The sequence below is a fragment of the Stegodyphus dumicola genome, chromosome 10 (assembly GCF_044657685.1).
Source record: "Stegodyphus dumicola isolate Sdum_Otavi_A_Nest chromosome 10, ASM4465768v1".
NCBI lineage: Eukaryota > Metazoa > Arthropoda > Arachnida > Araneae > Eresidae > Stegodyphus > Stegodyphus dumicola.
This window is the reverse complement of record NC_140777.1, coordinates 92,349,049-92,373,964: the sequence shown is the minus strand read 5'-3', so window position 1 is coordinate 92,373,964 and position 24,916 is coordinate 92,349,049. Positions and strand designations below refer to the sequence as shown.

Below are 24,916 nucleotides of genomic sequence, written 5' to 3'. Positions count from 1 at the left end.
TTGTACCATTATTGACGACTTCATCGTTTGGGCTGGCAAAACGGAAAGGTACGCACAAAATATTTCAAAACAGCTTATCTTTAGAATTTCCGATAGAGTGTTAAGTGCCATACGGTTTTTTTATGTTCATTATTTTTTTATGTTATATTCTGTTTTTTTTTATTATTATTATTAAGAATAAAACATGGCATTGCTTGGCATCATTCTTTTATTTGTACTGCCATATATTTCTTTATATTCGTTATATTATTTCGTTATAAATAATGCATAGCGACAACATTTGGTAGCAACATCCTTTTATCTAAAAATTGTTATGGACAAGCAGCCGTGGTGTTAAAAAGAGAAACAAAAGAGTCTGTAAATTGTTATTATAGCGATCAAATCTTTTTCATTCTACTTTAGAGAGTGGCGGTTCACTCCGAGCGGCTCATTTTGAGAGACAGCAATTTTCTCGTAAAACATTATTTTACAAGGCTTAGTGACGTGGATCGTCGAGTTACGTAAAGAATGGCGAATTGAAATTGAAATACTGAATTGAAATCTGAAAAAAAATCTGAATTGAAATACGAAATTAGACTGAGAAGAAAAATCGGTTTTACACTGTACTATAAGAATTCAATACGAGATTAAAAACAAAATCACCACGTGATATCAACAGCTACATACTTTTGGGTACCTTCTTTACTCGGCTGAAATTTTTTAATCTAAAAGACAAATATCGTTTGACTAATGATAAGAGGGACACAAATATCTCATTAAGATGAAATATTCAATATTTTATGTGAGTTTATTGAAGGAAAACGAAAGAAGGATGTAGATGGGCGGTGCTTTTAAATTTTTGCAGTTTATTTTAAAATACAGTTTTCAGAACAATATTCCAGATATTGTAAGAATACAGCGAACTTTCCTTTTAAATGCTGCAATTCTTAGTACCAGAAGGTTTTTCTGAGACTAAATAATAATAACAACATTTAAGAAGTATTAAAAACAACAAATGTACATTTTACACTTAAGAAAACTTTCTATACTCTCTACATAATATCAGTTATATAGCAATCAAATAAACGTGCAGAATGTCATCAATGCACAAGCTAAACACTCCGTAGTAAAGCATGCATTTAGGCACATCAACAATATATTTGACGTAGATTTTAACTATTTTATTGTTTTGCCTACTGCATGTCATCAATGGTTTAGGGAGGAAAAAAATGTAAATTCAAAATGTTGAAATTAAAATATTTCCTCAAAAATAAGCATACTATTTTAGATTATTTGCTACTTGCGTATTATCTTGTCAACCGTGAAAATGTTGCCAAGCAGAGCGATTAAGCACCAATTACGAATAAAGGCATTAGTAATTGTGGCATAACAAGGCATTTACTCTTCCGTTTGATCTAAGCCGGACTGAATCTCGATAAGCCGCCTTTTTTTTATGAACAAGGGTATAATTTAACGTTATTGCGGTATTTTTATTTTGCATTTTCAATTAAAGTGAACAAAATTTTGACCTGACTTCTACAGAGCAACAACCCTACTTCCCGTACTTTTGAGATTATTCTCAAAAGTACGGGAAGAGAAGTGTGACTAATAGACACAATATGGTCGATCAAACAAGAACAGATTGGAAGAATTACCTACGGGAACTTATACTCTTAGAGCTTCCAGTCAAATTGTAGTATCTAACAAAATAGTAGAACTTGATGAAAGCTTTTTTAACGAAGCACGAAAAAACGAAACGGGACCATTACTGAATGTGTATTGAATAACAATGTGTCAGTTCCTTCGGACGTCTCCAAGAAAGATTAGCGCAGTTTGTAAATTTGTGCTGTATCTAGACGTGTGTGTTAATGTCTTGCTGATCCTGCAAAACTGAAAGCGAGTTATTGCTTTAGTCTGTAACAAAGGACCAAGTCTAAAAGTAGGTTGAAATAGCCTTTCTGTTTAATTCTTAAATAAATAGAAGACTCTACTTATGCTGCAGACGAACTCCCGCTGCTTGTGGAATATTAACATGAGATATTCTAATGTAGGTAACGTCGTTTGAGACTACACATACAATAGATTTCTTAAGCTGGCTGAAGATAATTAATAGCGCGTATTTAAAACATCGACTTGCGAGATGCTAAAGCCGAAAAAAATCTTTGGCAGCTGGCGAAAGTATGTAACTTCAATGTGAGGCTGCCAGAAGCTCTACATTCAAATTAATTTATATTCTGGTGAGGACTATGGAAAAAAAATGTTAGCATAAAACCCTAAAAACTTTGTCGAGATCTCCGCCACCTTTCGTGGAATGATGGAAACGAACTTTGCGGACAACGGAATAACATGCAAGCACCTTTTATTTCCTTATATGTTAATTTTTTGTGGGGGGTATTAGTTTCTTTGTTTATCTTCTTATGTATCAAGCCTAGCTGCAAGTTCTGGGACAGCCCCAGGCGGTAAAATCAAAGACAGTTCAGAGTTTCGATGTTTGAGAAAAATATGAACTGGACTTTAATAGTCCATTTTCATGGCCAAACCATTCTCCAGAGGTTTACAGGGAAAACTACGTTAACATTCACTGACCTCATTTTATAAAGGTAAAATGGATGTTCACGTTAGCTGGATGTGCCAGGATGTTTATGCGGAATTTTCTGAACACATTACCCATTTTATAACACTCAGAAACACCAGCATAGCACTTAACTCGAACTATCACTTCCGTACATTTATGTAGTTGAGCTACTGAAAAATTCTGGAAAGTAAGAGAAATGAATAATGGTCAGGGTTAGGCTAGTTAAATCGACAAAGCACGCGAGGGCTCTCTGCTGGGTTCTAAGAGCAGGGATCAAACAAATTTTAAACTTGATGCAATTTAGACGATCGGATCCTAACTGCAGAGCCTCCATATTAGGTAGAAAGTGGACAAGCCAATGAAGGTCACCTCGGAGAAAATATATGACAAATTCCTTTATGTTAAAAATCGAAGTTTCCAATCCCGGAAAACAGACTTAAACTAGATAAAACTCTCTCAATGGCCCCCATAGCTGAATTGGCGCGCACTTGTCTCACTTGGAGTGCAGGAGACCACATAAGGGAAAAGTAATAGTGACTATAACACCGTGTTTATAGTGTCGTAATAGTAACTATGATACCGGACGTCACGCTCCTACGTACGTGGTCGAAGACACTAACGTCTGGGACACCACAGTCTGCCTATTCCAGCAGTAGGACTCGGTTCGCGTTTTTATCTTCTAGCGCCGCGGTTACCGGAGTACTGATCTCTACCACCACGATAAACATCCACTGAGAGTAATGGAAGAGATGACCTTTTTGGAGGACTTTTCAAGGAAAATTGCCTTTTATTCCCGTTACACATGCAAAAAATCCACGAGAAAACAGCCATGCAGCCATTCCATTCAGCTGGATTCGAACAAATTCTAAACTCCCAGCATTCAATGGCCTTAATCGCTCGAACAGTGGTGGGCCGCATTAATAGTCAAGAAATGTCTGGGAAAATATCAGTTTATTTTTAGAGGAAAATAAAAGTTTTTTTTTAATGAAATTGCATTTAAGTCCTCTCGAATAATTTAAAATTCATGTTTTCAACAGTAACCAATTAATAAAAGTTCTTATTATTAAGAAGGAAAATTACTTTTATGTCTCTATGTCTAGCAGAATGTGTTTTCACGTCCTATTAGATGCAGTTTTGTCATTCCTAACTACCCTGTGGCAGTATGTAGGAGGTACTGCCTGTGGTGAGATGTTACACAACTTGCTCTTTAGGAAAAATAGCCACCCCATCTCTTTTTACTTTACAAGTGACAAGTTTAACGTTTGAAAATAAATAAAGGGTGGGTACGGAAATTTCCTTCATTTAAGGCGAATAATTAGAAAGGTATTGCTGACAGACATTTTCTTTCTAACGGAAAAACATAGTTAAAAATTCTTTTACGACTGAAACGCTCGAAACAGCGAAGGCTCGAGATAGCATACTTTGTTTCTACCCAATCCCTAAATTAGACAATAGCCTAAAGTGCAGTTTCCCCCAATGGACTGTGCCAGCTCATCTTTAATGTAGACCGTCTTGTTGTAAAAATATTCTCTTGTGGCCCTTTATCTTTAGGCTGAAGATGATTTAGTGTACAATCAGTGAGTAAATGAAGATCCTTTGTTAGGAACGAGAAACAATATCATTTGAAGCCTTCACACCTCTTTGTTCGTTAATGAACGGAGCAAAGAAATTGTTGTGTCTCAAATGAAATTTTAGGCGATTTAATATTTTAAGCAAAAGGTTAGCGAAGGTTTCGGTCATCTAAAGTTCTAAATCATGCAATTTTAAATAAAGTATCTGGAAGGTGTTGGCCACCTATTTCCTATGTTTCCTATTTCCTATTTCACCTATTTCTTATGCACAAATGCAATCAATTTCTGAAGTTCATTTTTACATTCCAACATGCCCACTGGAATTCGCGCCGCTTCCTGCCAAATAACATACTTCAGTTGAAGTAGGTTTCCACAAGTTGACAGCATCGCGTGTGTTGTCGAGATTTGGTGTTATTGATCCTTAATCATTTGCAGAAAAATGGTGAAATAATGATTGTCAATTCGCAGTGCTACGTAGACATGATTCAAAACTTTATAGAACTAACTCAGAAGAAATACATTTGGATAACATGTTGTTCCAACAGGATGCTGCCTTGGCCCACACAGCCCTTCGATGACAATTTTGAGGGCAACATTTCCTGCGCGGCTGATCTTGATTTATGTTCTACTACCACCTAGCAAAAAACTTCTATTTAAAATTAAGAAATATTAATAATACTGAACTGAGAATATATAACTGAAATTTTAAAGTTATTAACAAAAAAAAGAGGCCAATGGTAATTTTAAACTCAATGTTACCTTAATGTACTTTACCTTACTTTATTCTTTATGTATGATTTTTGTATTTGTATGTCTTGAATTTGATTTCCACAGTCTTGTGTCATTTATGTTCTGTTTCTAACCAATGCGTATTGCATTTCGTACTTACTCCTTACGTGCTAATGTTTGTGCATATATATATATGAAGTGTATGTATTACTCTATTTTGTGCACAATTTAGAAACTTTTACGTTACTGTGCCTAGGCAACTTGGTGTGTTCAACCACCGTTCCACCAGAGCTCAATCTCGACTCAAGATCACATCCCATGCGCATCCCATACTCACCCTATCTAACGCCCGTGAATTTTCAAGGAAATTAAGAAATGTTGGTAAATTAAAAGTTGAAAATGGAAGGAGATCCTGTTATATCTAATTCTGCATGCGCCGTTGTACCATGTACGTCTTGAATTAATGTCAATGTACTCCTGAAATTGCACACAGTTTTCGCTGCACTTAATATAAACTTATTTCCTCGACTTATTTAACCGATTTCTTCAGATTGTCACTCTAGGAAAACTAAAAATAACATCCAAAATTGCAGATTTTGAGCTGAAATATTCTGGTCAATTTTTATCGTACGGAGTCAAACTTCTTGTGCTTTTGCTTTTTCGTAATGCGTATAACTTTTTCCCAAGTATAAGTGTAGAAATCAGGAAACCGCACTGAAAGTTAGGTTTCGTTATTTGTCAAAAGTTTTTTTTTTAATTTGATATTACCAAAACGCGAATATATTCGTCCTTTAAAACTCTTCTCTAGGTGGAAGTGTATAACTGCGATCAACGAATCCGAAAACAAAGGCCGGGTAAGGACTTTTAAGCCGGTAAGGGGTTTGGATATATGGATATCTATCTATCTATACATATATATATGCGTGTGTGTCTTTACTTATATACGTAAACTTCTTGTACTGCCATATGAAGTAAAAAAGGGAGGTGCACAACTAGATGTTATAGCAGTCCCATATACAAATTTCAGCCTTCTACGATTACTCGTTTTCGAGTTATGAGAGATACGTTCGTATGTGCGTTTGTACATATGTCACGAGAAAATATTTTGAATTCATTTAACAAAGCATTTTGCAATCTGCTTTGGAGGGGAAAAAGAGTCCTTTGTTCTGTCCGTACGTGTAGATGTTACTCACATGCGCAAAAAAAAAAGGGGGCATTCGGGAGCGGTCAAAATGGATATTTCCGTTAAAATAGGATACCCGAAATTTTTTGTGATACAGAAATTCAAAATGTATTAATAAAATTGATAATTTATATTTTATTCATAAAAAGCAAATATATCACCTAATATGAAAGAAGACATATGAAATCAATATAAGGAAAATTGTACACTAAGCGAACATTAAATTATTTTAATGTTCGCTTCTCAGATACTGAAAATTTAAATGTGCTGGCGTGGCTGATAGACCCGGTGAACTGAACTTCGATATGTAACTATCTTGTTACTATAACGCAAAAAGAGTTGAATGAACTGAAAAAAGGATGTTCAAGCACAAGCCTTATTAAAAGCACATTGGTACTTTAAGTTTTGGAATTAAAAATCACCCAAGAAAAAAAATACAAAAATAAAACTTATTACAGAAACCAATATCATTGACTTTTCCCTCTTCTTACCTAGTAGAGACAGACTAGTGAAGTCAAAAATTGACTACGGAAAACAGGTTGTAGATTTTTGAAAGAGAAGATTTACTAATTAAGTTAAACAACTGAATGCCAAATATAAAAAATAATTGCATCAATACATCAAGTGCATTAAATCGATTTCTTGTGCAATTAGAATATGTGATTTTCTTACCTCGTAAAATATATTTATATTAGTAAAATTAAAATTAATAATGCTACAAAAATTAAATATAAATAAATAACTAAATAAAAAATCTGAAAGGGTTGAGATTTCAATCATCGCCAAAGGGGCTCTTTTAAAGTTTAGTATAGTTTATCAGCAGAGATTATCGATAGAGATTGTCGAGGTGGAAGAGGTAAATATTTTAGAGGATATTAGATGAATATGCTTTAGATTAAGTTGGGAATGTTATGTATTTTCTGTTTATTTGAAAAGTTAAAAAAGTGTAATCTTAAATGTTTTTAATTAGATATATCAAGAATTGAAATGTACTTATGTTACATTATGCTGAACGGCCACAGCCTTGAAATGTGAAATGACGCGAAATCTCTTTTCCAGGATAAAAGTCATTTTGGGTTAAAAATAATTAAAGATAAATATAATAATTCATTTTGTTTCAAAAGTGTTTTACATATTATTAGTCTAATTGTTATCGTTAAATTACTTGTACTCAGTTATGTGTATTATAGTTATGCTGCTTGTTATGGAGAAGAATGTAAGGGGGTCGAAGAAGAAAACCATTCTTTCAATGCAAGAAAAAGTTCCCTGGGAATCTGCAATTTAGATCAACGCGTATAACCTACGTATAATTCTTTTTATTTGCTTCATAATAATGAGTAAGGCAAATTAGATTCTTGCAAATTTTTGATTTATTTGATTATGTATTTTATATGTAGCAAATGTATGAAATTTTTCAAATACTATTACTTAATTAGTTAGTTAGTTAGTCCATCGTTGAAAATCGAAGAAACTCCTTTTATATCTAATTCTGTATGCTCCATTATGCCAAGTATGCCTTAAATTAATGTTTCGTGCACATTCTATATGCTTTTGGGAAGTAATTCTTCGAAATTTATGCTCTTCGAGTCACCAGTATTGTATTATAAATGATATGAAACTGTATTATCCACACTTATTTGAAGTTTTTGCACATAGTGTTAATTTAATGAGCATATTGTTGATTCAGACTGCTAAGATTAACGAAGCCGCAATAGTTTTGTAGCCGAATGTAAACGTTTAGCCAGTGAAAGCCAGTTATTGCACCAGTGAAAAAAATGTTTGCTGCCCTTCAACAGCAAAAGGTAGACCAATATTTTGCTGCACTTAATGACAGAATCTTTAATTCCGTTGGGCAAATTGTGCTCTTCTCCGCAGAACTTACTGTTTTAATGTATATTTTGTGTTTTTATTTATCTTAAGAGTTATAGAAAAAAGTTTTAACTTTATATTGAGCTACACCGTGGTGATTTTTGATAAATTAATGCAGAGAGCGGATTTTAGACATTTACGTATTCTTAATGATTTTGTTTTGAAATCTGGTATTTAATGTAAAGATTGTGTCTGAATTCCGAATGCTCAAAACGAGAAATGTAAAGAGGGTATTGCAATGAAACTGAGCGAAAGTATTCAGTCCAACAATAGTATTCTCTCAATTATAAGTGATTTATAGAAGTTCGTTCGTAAACTTACAGATATTACTAAATTTTTGAAAATCACTCGATTTTTTTAGACTCTTTGACGTTGATAATTTTAAAATTTCAACACCTAAATATGTATCGGATATAAAGTTTTGAAATTTTCACCGGATTATAAAACAAACTTCTTGGCCTCTTTTAAAATTAGAATAGAAAAAAATAATAGTTAGATTCCCTAAATTTATTTAAAAACGTGTTGCAGTCTGAAGAAGAATAGGAAGGAAAACGTATTTTTAGCGCAATAATTGCGTGTGACTTTACAATCTCGACGAACTTAATGACGAAATTTGCCATCTTGGCACACTTAATAACCAATTGGCGATATTCCTTTTTTTCATTATTCTCTTTTTTAGCTTCTAATAAAATGCTCGTTGTAACATTGTCATTAAATTCAGTTTCCGAAACTAAATATTCAAAGCGATTTATTAATTTTCGGAACAGCGTTCAGTTATTTTTCTTTATTTAAAAATTTTCCTGTAATTTATTGGTGTTTTAATAATGGATAAAACTTTCATCATTGACAACGTGTATTTGAGACTAACAAATTGGAAATAAATATAAGAAATCCATTTTTACTTCATTGTACGAAGTAAAAAGGAAGTATTGTAATCGCGAAAAGTTTCAGGCAGCATATTTCAACGAAAATATCCATTTTGACCGCTATCGAATGATATTTAACGATGTTTTGCGTAATATCTATACGTAAGGACATAATAAAAGACTCTTTTCCTCCCAAAAAATTATAAAACTGCTTTAAAATGAATTCTGAAGAGAATTTTTCGTGGCGTCTGTACGAACGTATGTACGTACGTATCTCGCATAACTCAAAAACGAGTTGACTCAGAACGTTGATATTTTGTATATAGGACTGCTATAACATGTAGATGTGCACCTCGTATTTTGGATGCAATCGGCCGCGCCAAACGTATATAAATATATTTATATATATATCCACTCTGTTACCCGGCTCAGTGATCTCAGGTTCTTTACTTTTATATGTTTGTAAATCGTACATTTTTTGCTTTAAAAATGATTGAACTATGTTGTTCGTATCTTCCGGTTAAGGGTTTTATGCCTTTAGTAAATCTGTATGCAATATTTTTAGAATTATCAACAATTTTAAAGTTGTTTAAGTGCCGCTAAGCATAATAATGTTTTTGATGGCGGCCATTGCTTGTTTATATTTCAAACAGCAGAATGGTGGATTTGTTGCCAATTTAGATAAACTTAGCTTCGCAACAACAAAGATAACGCCTTCATTTATTATTGCCAATTAAATCATGCTTAATCTTTTCTGGAATTTTTTCGAGGAAATAAGTGTTTAAGATTTACTTCGTAATTTTTAATACAGATATTTTGACGTTTTATGTATTTTTGCCTTGTCGCGAAGTGAGAACTGAATTAATTGAATGAGAAGTACGTCTGTGAAAAACTGTTTCTTTCTTGTTTTGTTTGCTTAATTTCTTTTATACATCGTTCTAGCTTTATTATAGTATTTGAATAGACCATGTGGCAACGATTAGATAATTCTTTAAATGATATAAATTTTGTGAATTTTGAGTTATGATATGAACGAAATATAATACTGTTAAGTGAATTTAGCGCCAGAGTGTCGCTATGGTAAACAAACAGAGTTAATTTTAAAGAATTCATTTATTCTATTGTGATTTATGCGCTGTCGGCGAAGTAGATTTAATTCAATCCAATAAGTTTAAATGAAATGCAAGAAAAAATGCGTATAATTTAATATTCCGTACAAGGAGGTCATGTGTACACATCAGATTTTTTTTTCATAACGTAAGCTTTTATTTAAAATGGATAAGGTAATTAATGCACTAAAAGTAGAATTTATCATACAGTTTAATTAGGAGTTATAAATTATTATATACCGGAATTCAAGTACAATATTTTAGTTAGAAAAGGGGAAATGTCCCAGTTAATATTTACAATATTCCCCCTCATATTTAAGAATATTTAAAATTATTATTTAACTACTTCAAATGAACTAAAATCGTTACTTAATTAATAAAAATGGTAAGAAGTGCATAAATCAATTTCCTCTTAAAAGATATTGACCATTTTATTTCACTAATATACTTACGTTTTATCCCGTCGACCATAAACGCTATCTACCATTGCAGCATGAAAGTTGTCGGAAATCCCACCAAATTAATGCGAATCGTTTCTGCGAAATTCTGAAGGAATGGACAGCTTTTTATTTGATAAACAATCATTATTCCACCGGCTCTTTTTGTAGATCGTAAAAAAGGCTTTCGTCAATTTCTACTATATTTTAAGATTCTCCGATTTTAATGGAAGTTCTGCTTAGAACGCTATGAATACAAATTTCCATCAGGTTACTTTTCTAAACTATGACTGCTTTGGGGACCATATTGTGTCTATTGGGACACACATATTTTTTAAAGTAAGTTTTGCATGATTTTGTAAATAATCCATTGCTTGCTTTCCTGTAGTGTAGAAAATAGATCCTAAATTTTATACCTTCTCCCCTCCCTAAAAAGACAAGAAAATTACAGCAATAACAATTTCTTCATATCATTCATAAAAAGAAAATGTGGCTTATTGAGAAACATTCGGAGTTACATCAAACGAAAGCGCAGATTTTTGTTAATTCTTAATTGGCGCTAAATCACGCTGTTTAGCGAGAGTTTCGCAGTCGACGAGATAATACGTAAATGCTGTCATATATTATATTTCGTGCCTGCATGTCTTTATTTTTAGTCATTTGTAACCAAAAATAAATATTTAAATATTAACGCAACCACTTTGACGCAATTAGGCGATTTTTTTACTTATAAAAGTAAAATTATTTAGCTGGTGACAGCTGGCGACCTTTTCAAGGTAATTTGTAAAGGTTTTCCATATTATCGATATTAATCATAATTTAGATCGGTATTAATCATTATCAAAATATCAAAGGAAAAAAGACATTAGAAATTGGAAATATAAACTTGAATTATTAAATAAGGATTATGCAATACATTAAAAAATAAAACACATTTTTTTGCGAAAATTTCCTGTAATTTTTTCCACTGTTCTCTCCATATACACATCGATTTGTTTTGGCTTAAAAAAATTATAGAATCACACAATCTCGGCATTGCCTACTGACTGTCTACCAGACACATCCTCATCATTTTTCCCTTTAGAGATTTTCCCGTCAAATATTGAATTTCTGCAGAAATTTTGCTGTAATTTCTTCCATTGCTAACAAATTCCAGAAACGCATATTTTAAAATTAAGGCAAAAAATATCAGAATTTTATTATAAAAATCCGTTTGAACTTGGTTTTACTTGACTGCGATATTTACTTACGGCGATATTTACTTGGCTGAAATTATTATAAACATCGTTGCCTGAAGATTAGGTATGCATGGGGTTGCCAAAGTTTAGCATACTCTGAAAAATTGGCGACTTCTATCAAACTGGTTGCGATAATGTGTAAGTACGCAGAAAATTTAGTTGCCGGACGACAAAAGAATCCGAATAAAATTGAACAGTAGTTAGTGTCAAAATCTTAGATTTAAGGTTAGGTTATTTGACTATGACAACGCATACCAGGGCTATTTGCCTGGAGAGTGGATGCTATCGTGAAGGACTTTCTAAGGAAAATTGGTTCGTATTGGTGTTACACATATTAGGTTTCTACTATGCAGTTAGCCTTTTGCTTGAGTTCGAACCCGGGCTTAGCTCGCAGTATTCAATGGTCTTAATAGATTTAAAGATGGTGGGGTAACCTAGGCTTTAAAAAAAACGAAGAAACCGTTTTCTTTCTTGTATTTCCGTTACTTTGTAAAATATTAAATATAGGAATTGATTAACTATTAAAATTAACTGAGATGATGATGTTAAAAATAATACCATAAAAATAAAATAATGCTAATAAAAACAATATTTTAAGATTAAATTAATGTTATTAAAAATTCTGTTAAAAACAATACTGATTAACTGAGATGATGTTGTTAAAAATAATACCATAAAAATAATGTAATGTTAATAAAAGCAATATTTTAAGATTAAATTAATGTTATTAAAAATTCTGTTAAAAACAATACTGATACAATCAAAAATTCTGTATAGTAATTGACTTATTTGCATTTTGTTGAATACCGTCCCCTCCTAATTTTATTTCTGCTGTTGCTAGGGGCTTGGCAGAATGTTCTTAGCGTGAATTGTTTTTATGTATTTCTGCCTTGAATATCTTTCGGTTAAATTTTCGAAGTGCGTACCTTGTCGTGAAATTTATCTTATAGTTTAAAGACGACGTGGTATTTATTTTCTACTCGTCTAACGAGAAAATATATTCCCTTAGTGAGGAAATGCTATTAATATCTGAGTGCTCTTTTATGCTTAAGAATCGTCGAGTTAGCTACGCTACTTGAAAGTGATTTGTTTTGGTACCTGAAAGAGTACTTGATTAAGTCTGCCCTTTTTTTGCTGCTATTCTTTCCCTTCTAAAGTAGCTGTGTTTTCGGAATTTATTTCCTTTGAGGAAGAAAACATTTATAATACTGTATTCCTTCAACAGCTTAAATAATGCTCCGCAGAAGGGAAAGCATGAGCTTCAACAAAATTATAAATAATTTTACTTACTGAAGTAGGTTTCGGGAAGAATGGGTAGTTATGCCGTTGTAGGTAGATTTGTATCTTTTTCCATTTCAGAGCAATACGCTACAAACAGATTTCGCCAAAAAGATTGTAGAGACATTAGGTCTTTTTCGGAAGCAGGGAAAAATTAGCGACGCCTTCGCCGCGAAACAAACCACGGACCTCTGGCAAAAATGCGGGAGAAATACCTTATATTCTCCCCCTTTTAAAGGGCGATTGGGGATTATAGGGGACCCAATCGCCAAATCCTGGGTGTGGAGAATCATCATCCATCACCCTTTTAGTTTGGGGGTTACTGTAGAGACATTAGGCAATTTTTGGAAACAGAAGAGATGAAAAATTAACAATTAGGTTTTTAGGGAACCGAATCGCCGAATCCTGGGTCTGGAGAATCAACCACCACCACCCTTTTTAGTTCGGGCGCCAATGTTCAGACATTAGTATTTTCTTGGAAGCAGGAAAGGTGACAAATATGCAACGCATTCGCCTGGAATCGAACCTCGGACCTCTGGAATATGCACCCAGCGTGACCACCACACCACGAAGGTATGCCAAGAAGACGGTAGAAATACCTTATAAGATACAGCCATCAGTATAATATACGATGTTTCAGGAAAAAGGATTGGAAAAGAGTGACACATAATTGTGTCGTATATTTATTGCATTGTGGTTTACCTAATTGAAAAGAAAAATCGAAAAGTTTTGTTCGGGAGGGGGGGAGACTGGTCCAAAGCGCCACTAATAGTGGTGGTTAAAACTGCTGAATATTGGTAATTCAGATTGGTTTCGTTTCGAACCCATGTGAAAGTGGCTGTATGGTTAGTTTCGTGGTTTTCCTCATGAGTAACGTGAATACGGGCGAGGTCCCTTCAAGAAGTTCTCCTTCTTTTTAAGAAGATAGCTGTCGTGGCTTTGCCAGATTCAAATAGCCTAACGTAACTAAACTGAAACAACAGGACTAGATTCGCACCACTGATGCTTTCGAAAGTGTAGAATGAGAGTGGGATAGAATACCACCTAAACTTGTTTTACTCCATGCACCCCTTTCCACCACTGCAAGAAGATCATTCCACCTCCTCTACTCCAAAACTTGAAAACTACATGTACATTTATTTAGATTTAAATTTTTTTATTAATTACTTTTTAATAATTAAACAACTAAAGTAATAATGTAATTCTTTTTTGATTAAACAAATTATTACAAATATAAATTAAGCATTTTTTTAATTAACTAGACAGGTTATTGTATGTTTTATAAATTAAACAGCAAAGCAGAAAATGTTGATCAACACCAAAACTTGAATAAAAGTAATTTTTTATATCCATATAAACTAAAACTAAATACGTAACGGCTAAAGAAAACACGCTCATACCGCCCTGACCACAACCACCCTGAAGCTAGAAAATTCCCGCGATTAAAAACCTCTGACCGAGATATAATTCGAGCTAAAATTTATGTTTACTTAGAGTTGTGTTTAATTTTTGAGTTCTTCTTTTTTAGCTATGTCAATCACTATGCAATAAACACATTCATTTCGGATGTAGATTTCGCTCTGTTGCATCGCTTGTTTCCGGGACACCTTATATATGCAGCGAGGAAACACACTTCCATCGCTAATCGGTATAGCAGTTAGCGATGCTGGCTGCCAAATGCCTGAAATCGGATTAGAAAGCCGAATAAGGTTTGAATGCTGTAAAAAAATGCTGTAAGTGTTGTAATGCTGAAAGTGTATAGCAGGGGTTCTCAACCAGGGTAAATTTCATAGCATCAGAGGGAATGCAGTCAGCTTTGTAATTATCTTATTATAAGTATTTAGTGTTAGTTTCTGAATATAAAATACTACTTTATTAAAGTTTTGGTATTTATCAGCATTTTCTGTACTTTTACTTGTTTGATTTATAACACATGTTAAAAAATAATCTAAATTTAAATTAATTTATGTATGCATTTTTGAGCTTTGAAATGGTGGGGGGCAGGAATGATCTTTTAGCAATGATGAAAGGGATGCATGGAGCTAAAAACGTTAAGAACCACTGGTATACAGTGTCTATGCAGCATGGGGACACTTAAAATGCTGGCGATCCGAAGGCCCTCTCGAGCAGTTTGGTGGTAGGAGATTAGAGGTACGAGACTCTCAGGTTCTTTCCGTTTTTCTGTCAAAATTGGAACAGATTTGTGCATTAAGTGCGGTGAGATTATACCTGTAAAACCATTAGTGATGTACTGATATCCCGCCCAACTCTTCCAACTCTTGTTCTGTGGTAAAATTTTCTTAAGCATGAGAAGTAAATATTTTTTTAGTTATATCAGTAAATAAGAACATAATAAAATAACAAACGTTAAAAACTATTGATTGACAGCATTAAATTTAAGAACAAGGACACTCATGTAAGAGCCAAGAACATATTTTTAGTTTAAGAGTGAACAACCGGCAACGTTAATACGGTTTGTTTCTCCAGAAAATGGTTTAGCGCATGTTGTTCTATAACGGAAAAGATTTGTATGTTTTCTCTATTTGTTTGAGTATGGTCTTGAAATCATTTTCTGAATTATTGTGTTGTGACTAATCTTACTTTTCTGATTCAATCGAATTTTTTCGTGCCAAAGAGTGCAAGATTGCGTCTGTCTTCGGCAAGATTCTTGAACTTCGTATAGATGACACCACGACATTAATAAATTTGGATCCAGTTCTGAAGGAGAGTATCCCAGAGGGTTCCCACCTCTTTTTCCCTACCTCTAGAACACTCGAAAGAATTTTTGGCTCGCCTATATAATCTTACTGCCTCCCCGCTGCACAGATATATATTTAAAAACATCCGTATCCTCTCTGCAATTCGAACTGGTGTTTTTCTGTACGGAAATGAATGTCATTGATACTATATCGTCTGAACAACAGACTTGCTCTTATAAGGTTATTACTTAAATTAAGCAGTTATTTGTAATTTCAGTATTACTGTAATTTCTCCTTCCCATTTTCTCACCAGAGTGTAAAATTAGTTTAGGTAGTATTTAAATTGAGGATTATAGGTTTTAAAGTTTTAAGGTTGAGAACCGCTGGTATAGGCGATCAAGCAAAAGTTGCCAAGTACAAGATTTTGTAATCCTACGTTTCCTGTTTTAATCAATCGGAGCCTGTTTTAACCAAATTCAGTAGAAGAAACGGTATGTAGGCTTTGTGAAGCCCACATAGCAGCCCACATAGGCTTCACTCTTAATTCCACTCATAAAGATGATGTCATAATGCTGACAGTTTGCATTCTCTTGTTCCCATGCTACGGAATCTATTCTATAAATCAATAGAATATTCCACAAAATATCTACAGTATATTCTACAAATCTGCAGGCTAAAAATGTTTCATTTGCTGTGCGATAGGATGCACAACCGATGTTTCGAAACATATTAGTTTATACAAAGAATTCCTTCGCGATCCAAGTAATTCTGGTAATACCTTGTGACATCATCATTGTGGGCGGAGTTAATAGTGATGATAATTTGCATCGCCATTGGCTAAAATCAAGCGGTTGTCTAAACAATGTACAATTTATTAATTTTAAACTATAACTCATTAACTATGAGTCAGTCAATAAAAATCATCGTTATATTTGCAAATTTGCAAGCGCTGATTTTTGTTGTTTGACTTCTAAATGAATATTTGTTCGGCTTGTTATTTTAACCTAATACGTACAATTTGCTTTAACTGTCTATTGTTCGAACAATCGCTTGATTTACCCTTTTGCCAGTGGAAGCAGTCTGTGCCATAATACATAGTTCTAGTGTTACGTGCGTACGGGTTCGTAATGGATTGAAAGCATACAGAACCGAATAGCTTGATAGAACTTATATTTCCAAAAGAAACAATTTACATTTCTGGAATTAATCACAAAAGTACTTGTGTAGCCCTTCTCAGTATGGCAGAGCACAATCAGTAGTTACCAGTACTGATTATGCTCTGTCAAACTACTAAGGACGTTAAATACAAGATAATACAAAAACCTGAAAGGCGTAAGCACGAGCAATGATCGAGAGCTAAATTTCGAACTGAAGTGATGTTCTCTCTAGTCTTATATAGTTTTCCCCAGTCCGCCGAGAAGTTTCCAATACCATCAATTTCTCGAAATTGCAGAAAGGCATTCATAGCTACAGTTATACAGACAGGTGACAGGTGACGGAGGACGGGGACGCCTGGTGTTAGCCGGATACCGATACAGTTACATAGGGATCGGACAAAAATGTTGTCAAATGGTCTCCAATTTTGATGACTTTTCGCCGAATTTGGCGCTATACATTAGTCGGCAAAACCGTCACCAGCTTGGCGCTATCACTTACCTCAATGTTGAATGAACTTACTCCTGTAATAGTATTTTTTCTGGCGATGCTTCGCATTTCTTCCGCTTTTCATATTACACTTCGCAAGACATACTAAATTTACGTATAATTTCGCTAAAATTATTTAGATACAAACAAAATTCTTTTAACACTAGCATTAGTAAATTTGTGGCGGAGATTTTGCAGACTGAAAAATGAAATAAACTGAGATACCCCATGGGGGAATTTAAAACTGGACTTCAAGTAGTAGATTTAACAGAGAAGTCATTTTTTTTAGTATTTTTACATTTCTTTGCAAACTAGGCATACACTAGCTAGAACGTAAAATTTTCGGACAGAGGGTTTACATCATCTGATTTATCAATAGCTGACATGTGACATGAAGAAACAGCCATTTCTTCTGCTTCTTCAATTGGCTCGTCATGTGACCTACTTATACATCTTTATAACATAGGTTAATTAAATAATGACTCTGAATATCTATCAGCATAATTTATAAAATTCTGTTAACTGCTATATTTTATGTGCTTTAGAATTGCTCTGCTGTCTCTTTTTCGTTTCTTTCACGATGTTTTGTCAAGGACTTAGTCATGCGAAAAACATATTTTACGTTTTAAAATCGTCATTTTTGTTTCTTTTCCTACGAACGATATTTCCCCGAATTTTGTTATAAAATTGCCGGCAACTTTAACTATCTTCAACTTTACACAGAAGAAACTATCCAGTCTGCGTTTAAAAGTTTTTAGTCATGGTCTGTATCCTGTTTACGTTTTGATTTAACGGTATTTAAAAACTTTACAATTCATGTTCTAAACTGGAATAACAACGATTTTTTTTTTTTTTTTTTTTTTTTTTTTTTTTTTTTTTGTTTACTACTTAACGGAATCTTAATCACAGCTTGATAATTTCGAGTTCCAAGAAGAAAGTGCGCAGGAGTGAAAAGAAAGTTATTTAACAACTTTATTCCCAATTAAAATTTTGAGGCCAAAACATTAACACTGGCGAACTCAGTATCATAAATGAAAAATAACGCTCTTTAAACGGCGGAATCTAATCTTCCGGTGCGACATTTTAACGAGAACCGTTTTTAGTTTAATCTTCTTCGGTGAAGAAATAAAAATTTTAAGTGTCGTTGACTATCATCGGGCCAATTGTTGCTATGTCAACTACGGCCATTAAAAAGAACGTAAAATGTGCTGCGTGGAAACATTTCCGCTTGGGTAAGCTTAAAAACGAAGAATTGTTTGTTGGCAATAATTGAGTTCTTCAATCATTGGTTCTGTAAAAGTTTGAAAAATTCTTGTTTTGTAGTATTCCCTTCGAATTGAGTTTAACTGACAAAACAAATCGATTGTTTTTACCATTGTGGCAGCAACAATTTATTGTTTCTGTGTAGCAGTGCAATCGAAACCTCAAAAAAATTAATCTCGATGCATCGATCTTTAAGTGAAGGTTTACGTGCTAGCGTGCATTAAAATTTTGAATGCGAATAACGAATATGATATGTTAGTTGACGTTACGTCAATTAACGTGAAGGTTTCGGACGATAAGTTAGTTGAAATAACACTTCATATCTATTTTGAGAGCTTACAAATTTATACATTTATTATCATTGAAATAGTTTAAACTGAAATTGCATGGTGGCCGAATGCTCGGTCTGAAAACATCTGAAGAGCCAGAAATTTGTTTTGTTTTTGCAACAAGATTTAAACTGTTTATCAATAAAATAAAAAAAACATGTTAAATAAATTTTAGATTTAGCTTACTAAATATTTATCAAAAAAACATAAATAGTAACGGAAATTAAAAATTTTTTATTTATTTTCTATATGAAATACAAACGATATTTATTGGTTACACTTTGTAATTCCATACTGACAGCTAAATATTATGAACAAATTATGAAGGTTCATAAGTTTGCAGAAAAAAACTTTTCAAGTGGGATAAAACTTGAGAATAAATCATGAAAGCCTATTCTCTTCTCTTATTTACTAAAATTTTCTTTAGCAAGTGTATTTTAAGTACATTTGCTATACGTGTGTTTATGAGTAAATAATTATAAACCTGCTTATTTCTTACGATAGCTTGACACTTGACGACATTTCGATTCTGGTAATGTTTATCAGCTGGGAGGAAAGTTATTAAAATTAACTTTATCACCAGTTCTAGATGCTCTTCTGTCAATCGCGTTTTTTTTCTTATTAGATTTCAGTTGTAGAAAAATGCAACTGAGTGCATTATTTTTTCTCACAAATATGAAAAGATATTAATCAATTTTGTATCTTCAAATCCTTTAATAAGATTTATTCTGTAAATTAATTAGCTCTAATTACTGATTTTTTGTACGTTTTTCACGCTCGTTTTTAATGGAAATGATAATAATGTAATCTGTGACTTCAAATAACTAACATCTTCAAACAGCAATACGTATTGAAAAGTCTTCATGGTCCGGATAAAATTGCTTCTGTGGTCAGATACGAGTCGCCAGTTTGAGATCATTGAAGTAGGCAATGCATGGGATGAGAAATTATTTTCCGTTACACATGCACGCCATACATATTTTTCTAGAAAGATTATACGCCAGCTTTGCACTTCCGTCAAGGAAACATACTTTTCTTATCAGTTCATTTCGGATGGTATAAATGATACAAAAGAAATGGCTAATTTAGGTTAGTTCAATAAACAAATAAGGAAATAGGATAGCACGCTTTAAAAACCTTTGTTTACAAAGTTGCTTTGCAAACAACTCTCTCGTAAGAGATAAAGAATAAAATATTTGATTTTACACCACCACCAGTAGGCAATTTTGGAGCAAATATTTTTCTGTGTTGTTTGGCATATCTTATCCTATAATGGAAAATATAGGATGAAAAAATATTTTTATTGTTCTCATATTTAAAACGTCTGTGTTTTGCTTCAAATGTTTTAGTACTTATGGCTCAGCATTTAAATAATCAAAAGCAGATGCTTTTAGCCAACGATTGTATTATACTTTCGTTGACCTTTCTAACAAAGACAACTTATATTTTCGGACTTATGAACAAAATTAGAATCGCGGGGGGGGATTTTAACATGCTGATAAATGGTTCTCCAAGTGGATAAATGGTTCTCCAAGCTCTGTCGGTAGAGTAACCTTAAAGTATTTCCTGCATTTTTACTGATATACAGGAAATAAGTCGAAATGCATGATATTTTTAACAAGAACGCACGTAATTCAATAATTTTTATCTGATAATTACGATACTTCTATCGACGCTCTTCTTGTATTTTGTTGGATTACTTCTACACGGCAAAGCGCACGAGGGCTATTTATGGCAAGGGCTACCAACATGGGACTTTCTAAGGAAATCTGCCTGCTGTTTGCATTACAAAGAAGGAAACCACGAAAACGAACAACCTGATGTCCCATTTCTGCTTTCACCAATTCAGGCTGTCTGGAGCTAGCAAAAATAATCGTGCCATTTCAGGATCTCTATTTTTAACCTTTCATTACAGTTGGTGGAAAGGAACTGGCGTTTTCTGAGATTTACAGTATATTCTGTTTTAAAAAAACAACTTTTGTAATAAATAAATCATGTCAGGGCAAAATTGAATTACTTTTGAATTACTATCAAATCATAAAACATAAATTTAAAACATGTAATTAATTGTTTTGCACTCAGCTGCTGTTCCAGCATACTTTCATCGTCTTGGTTTCGTTTCCTTCGTCTGTGAAGTTTATGCTGCCTTGAATTATCATTAGATCGGTTTAAGTACGAATGTATTTCAAACCATAATATTATGAAACATTTCCGAGTTTTGAATTTGCTTTTGAGTTTCTACACTTAATAATATTACTGCGTGAATAAACAAAGATTATGAGTTTCAAGATAGATATTAATTTTTTAACACCGCATTTCTTCGAATATTTCCCCTTTTTTAACTGTCCAAAAATAGAGAAGAGAAAACTATGCGAGTCATTTAATTTCAGAAGAACGTGGTTTTAGTAAAAATATGGTAAAGGGAATATAGGCATGGATAAAATACTGAATAAGCATTACAATATTATCTCTATGAAAGAAGTCTACTTTAAGAATGCATAGTAATAATAACATACAATATCTGACATATATTTAGGCGAAATGTTACGATAATTGAGCTGGTAGTTACTTTATGAAGCCCAGGTGTACCTCATATGAATGAATCTTGACCGCTGTTCCCAAGAAGGACACCGGATTAACAACCAGATTTCGAAAGTCCAAACACATCCGCAATAAATAGGGCTACAAATGAGGTATAACATAAATAATAGAAGTTATGTAAAATCACTACTTTTGGAAAGTTTAAGTGTTAAAATACCTATCACGTCCAGGTAGCTTGACAACGAATCTGCATACAATACGTTTCAAATAATAAATGCAGGGGAAAATAAAACGGATGACATTCTGGTACAAAAATGCAAATAGAATTTGAATGTACTGAATAAAAACAGAAATTACTAAGAGTATACAATTTACCAATAAACTAGCTCTCAGAGGCAAAAACTATGTACAATGGAGTAAGTGAGAAATTATGTGAATGCTTTTTAAATTTTCAGAACATAGCGCCCAAATGATGGGGCGGATACGTTATTTATAAGTCTTAATTTAACTGTTACAACTGCTGGATTTTATACCCCTAATTACAAATATTTGTAAAAGACGTTTTTTAATGGTCCGGCGCTTTACGTAATAGCTATTAGCCTTGCGCCACTACAAGGGCAGGACGTAGTGGCCATTTCATTATGGAAGCACCTAATAGGTAACCATCATTGCCTCCTATGAAGGGACGGACAGTTACAACCATGCCTTCTCCGGGATTGGAACTCGGATCTATCGTTACGACTGCCAAAGTCACTGAACACTATACTGGCTGAGCGGCTTACTTGTAAAAGAACACGTTTGTATTTCTTCTAACGAAGTCTTGTTAAATAATAACAATGCGTAACTCTCGATGTTCATAATTCAAAACTTCGTAATTTGAAGCTGCTTATATTTTTCATTTCATTTTTCTGTAAGTCATAATTCTAAAGCTCATAGATTTATGACTATTCATAAATAGTAAACTCCTGCATTTTTCATTTCACTTTTCTATAACTGACTTTTGAAGTTCATAAGCTGCGAGGTTTTAGTTAGTTTTCGCTTCATTTGTCTGGCACGTGTTGTTATAACTTAAAAACTCGTCAATAGTGATTACACTAGAGTTATTGTTCCAAGCAAAAATCACCAGCTTTTAAAAAAAAATAATTGTATAAGTTCTTATTAAGCAGTAATAGAAATCCGTTCAATTTACAATTTGTTTCATTTTCCTCTTTTCATTACAATAATATTTTTCTTTACATAAATTATGTATGCTTTCTTAATCAGAAATGTTTGCCTAACCCCTTTTTTATCCATAGAAGGTTAATTCTCTGCGCTCGCCATTTTCGTTTGGGCGAACCTACAACTCGAGACGATTTTTCGTACATTTGATAAATTTCTTGCAGCTAACTTAAAATGATTTCCCAGAAATCTAATGGTTCTTTTATATATGAAGACACTTGAAGTCCTTTCGGCGGATAAAAAAAGTATTCTTGGCAGTATATGTTCGGGTTCTGTGCCCGTTATCCATTCTGAATTTTCTGTTTATTCTGCGGAATCACTGTCGCTTTCACATTTCACTATGTATTTCTTTTCTTACACTTCTTACTTCATCGCTATCTTCACCTTTCTTCCTCACTACAGTCGAGTAGTTTATGCATAGACGTAATTTCGTTCTTTATCTACGCATATATTATTGAATACACTGATTAAAACAATATTGCCCAAAGCAAACCTAAACAAACATCATTACCGGTCGAAATTTCGCTTCAAACTGAATGGTGGTCAATTGTTACCTCTCGAGTTAAAGCCTCACACCAAGCGGTCGCTGAGAGTCACCGCATGAAATCAACAGGTGACAGAGAGTCTCGTCTAGAGGTGCAAAGGCTTGACATTTACAGAATTAGATTTTGCAGTACGCGCCACGTGTGAATGATTTAACCCTCACATTAAGCCTTTGCGTTAGTAAATAAATAAAAATCTCATCTCTCTTGAAGTATACAGAATAGCTTCAAATATTGCTGAAGGTTTGTAGGAATCAGAATCAAAACTGGTTTATACTCTTACGTATTGGCGTGCGTCGGCTAGTGCACAATATCAGTGGTCTGAAACTCGAAGCAGTTCCGTTAGGCCTGTTAAAACATTTTAGATATGAATTTGTTTGAAATACGCCGCTGCAAAGATTTCAAGATTTTAGTTATTTGAAGTCCGAGTTTACATTATTTTCATTTCCATTAAAACGGAACGTGAATAACGCACTTGAAAATCTACAAATGGAGTTACAGTGTGATATTAATCTTATTCAAAGATTTGAAAATACAGATTTGATTAGCTTTTATTCCTCTTTGCCAAAATATAAGTACTCTCAATTACGAGTTTTTGCAGTAAGAATGATCCTATTGTTTGAGAATACATATATACGCGAAAAGTTCATTTTCACCGTTGAAAACTGATAAGAAAAGAACCCTCTTGACGGACCAGCATCTGCTATCCGTGATGAAAGCAATTTTTAGTCATTTCTTTCAAAGGCTACAAATTTTATCGGAAATGAATCGCTAACGAGCGCCAAACTGTAGTGAGATATATGCAAGTTTATTAATATTTACTTACAGACATATGTATTTATAGTTAAGTGTCGAATAAAATTAGTAAATAATTAAAAGAGACTAGGTTGTTATTATTTAACCTCAAATTTTCATAGTATGTTTATTTTTAGTTTAAATTAAATCTAGTTAATGATTAATTAAACTTGTTACAATTATTTGAGAAAAATATGTCTAAGAATTTAATATTCAGCTTTCAGAATATTTGAATTAACCAATAAAACCATAACCAATAAAAATGTCTTCCAGGTACCAAACTTTAGGTTTAAGGTAGAAAACAAATACAAATTTGATTTTTTCTTTTGCGATGTTAATAATAATATTATTATTATTTATCTGTGTTTTTATATTATTATTTATCTGTGTTTTAATAATATTATATTATTTATCTGTTGATAAATATCTCAAGCCTCAGTTTGCTTTGCTTGTTAATTTTTAATAATTGATTCTTATGTATTTTTAAGAACTGAATCCGAAAATGACCTTCAATGTTTTACAATCATGTCAGGAAATTTTGTAAATTGCCAATTTCAAAACTGTTACAAAGTCGAAAAATTGAGAAAATATGAGACGTTCAGACAGACATGAAACACCTTTTTCTTATAATGTATTCTTTTTTTACTTGTACCTAACACTCTTAAAGCAAACCAATTGAGAGGTCTGATTGGGGGAGACGGTCAACTGGCTCCTTCAACTTTCTAATAAAAAGTGCTAATAATGAGCCTAATCTCCCATTTTATTGGATTTTCCTTGTAATTTTCGTTAATTTTTTAGTTGTTTTAGATTTACATTGAGCCTTTTTTGAAATTCTTTCCATTTAAAAATGCGCTATGAAGATTTGGATAGCAGATAAAAAATTCATTGGATAAATAAAGATTGGCGAAAAATGGCTTCATAGGAACCAGGAACCACTGGAAAGCTCTCTAGATCCGAATAAAGTTCCACTTCCAATCTCTGCATACCAAGTTAGGCTTGGCGAAGCAATTGATCAAAGCCTTACCAAAAGAAGGTCTATGTTTTAAATACA

The 24,916-nt window shown here is 33.2% G+C and overlaps 1 protein-coding gene across 1 annotated transcript in view; it reads left to right on the top strand.

Annotated features, from left to right (window-relative positions):
• Positions 1-24,916, top strand: part of Ac76E (adenylate cyclase type 2 Ac76E) — a 618,104-nt gene that overhangs the window by 310,715 nt on the left and 282,473 nt on the right. The gene's annotated exons all lie outside the window — the stretch shown is intronic.